This window comes from Chrysochloris asiatica, unplaced genomic scaffold (assembly GCF_000296735.1).
Source record: "Chrysochloris asiatica unplaced genomic scaffold, ChrAsi1.0 scaffold00065, whole genome shotgun sequence".
In the NCBI taxonomy this organism is placed as follows: Eukaryota; Metazoa; Chordata; class Mammalia; order Afrosoricida; family Chrysochloridae; genus Chrysochloris; species Chrysochloris asiatica.
Window position 1 is genome coordinate 9,921,734 of NW_006408583.1, and position 2,049 is coordinate 9,923,782.

General features: G+C 40.8%; 1 protein-coding gene across 1 annotated transcript in view; it reads right to left on the reverse strand.

Moving 5' to 3' along the window:
* Positions 1–2,049, reverse strand: part of CNTLN (centlein, centrosomal protein) — a 407,185-nt gene that overhangs the window by 269,091 nt on the left and 136,045 nt on the right. The window lies entirely within an intron of this gene.

Consider the following 2,049-nt stretch of genomic DNA (forward strand, 5'->3'; position numbering starts at 1 on the left):
GCTCGCAGCCCGATTCGTAACCACTATGCTACCAGAGAGCTGTCAAATCAGTTCCTGGGTAGGGTTTCCGGGACTGTACATCTTTTCAGGGGCAGCAAGTCTCATCTTTCTCCCATTAGTGCTGCACAATTTAGTGTGTGTTGTTGTCATTATTGAGTACTATGAGTAAGTTCTGACTCATAGTGAACCTATACAGGGCTTCCAAGGACCAGCTGGTGGGTTTGAACTGCTCACCTTGCAGTTCAAACCAATCTTGTGACCCAGTGCTTATCCTACAATGCTACAACAACTTACTATAGCATAGTACGTTTCTTACATTTAATGAAGAGTGTTGGTAATTATTAACTGAAGTTTATAGTGTGTGTGTGTGTATCCTGACATACCCTTAACCTTTTTTGACGACTGCTTCGTACTACTTACAAAATAGCAAAACCAAATAAACGAATCCTCCCGTTTTCAGAAGTTCATTATATTATCCTGTTGCTGTTAATTGCCATTGAGTCACTTCTGCCTCATATCGACCCTGTATGGGGTTTCCCTAGAGATGCTGGTGGGTTTTAATCGCTCACCTGTTGGTTAGCAGTTCAGTGCTAATCCTACTGTACCATACCAGTGTTAAAACCAAATCAATGGTGTATGTGTCAAAAAGTACTCAACTTGAATTAATGTCTTCACATTTCCCATTAGTACAAAATTTATTTTTCATACTGATTCACAGAGCTGATTTTGACTGAGAAGTTCTGTAGAAAAAATAGAGGAGATGGAGGGTTGTTGTTGCATACTGTCCTACAACATCACACCAGGACAATATATATTTATATTGTTGTTGTTAAGTGCCTTTGAGTCAGTCTCAACTCATGGCAATGCTGTGTAAGATTTCCAGGGAATAGCTGGTGGGTTTTAACTGCTGATCTTGTGGTTAGCAGTCCAGTGCTCATCCTATAGCAAAATACCATGACTTCAGATGCAGGATATGGAGCCACTAACTGCTATTCCAATTTTATATACATATACACACATACACACACACACATATAGATACACACACGGAACTCTGCTAGCATGGTGGTTATGAGTCAGGCTGTTAACCTCAGGGTCAGCAGTTTGTCCATTCCCATGAGAAAAAGATGAGGCTTTCTGCTCCAGTAAAAATTACAGCCTCAGAAACCCTATACGGGGTTGCTATGAGATGGTAGCATACAACCAACCAACCACATATACACTGACATACATATACATACATATACCTGGTGGTGGTGGTGGTTACTTGCTATGGAGTCGGTTCCAACTCATAGTGACCCTGCAGAGGTTTTCTGAGGCTGTAAATCTTTAATGGAGCAGAAAGCCTCATCTTTCTTCCACAGAACGGCTGGTAGTTTCAAACTACGGACCTTGAGGTTAGCAGCCCAACTCATAACCACTATGCTACCAAAGCTCCATATAGTAGGTGTGTGTGTGTGTGTGTGTGTACACAAATACTGGTGTGGCACTGTAGGACCAGCATTGTTCTAAGGCTGACAGTTCAAACACACAAGTTGTTCCTCAGAAAATCCTATATAGGATTACTAAGTCAGAACCAACCTAACAGCACTTCACAATATATGAGGATGAGTAAAAAATTATCCACACTCTAGCTGATTGAGGGGTTTCCATTCCATACTTTGCCATTTACTCTCAGGCTCATAGTGATGAATCCATGAATTGTCATCAGTAACAATCTTTTTAAGAAATTTTTACCTTCCATCAAGTATCAGTCCCAATTTTGTCTGCATATGTCAAAAGGTTTCTGTTCATGCTCTTCCATGAGGTGTTTCAGTGCCCATCTTGAACAAACTTTTTGGAACTCAAGTCTGTTGTAGATTATTTCATAGGCAGAGCCATGATGGCTTGCAAATTATTTGCAACATAATCCAATGTCATTTGTCCATTCGACAGAATCATTTCACGTTCATACTCAATGTTGTCATCAACTGTGGATGTGGACGGGTGTTCTTCTATAACCAGAGTGCAGATAATTTCTGACTCAGCTTCCTCTGTGTGTGTGTGTGT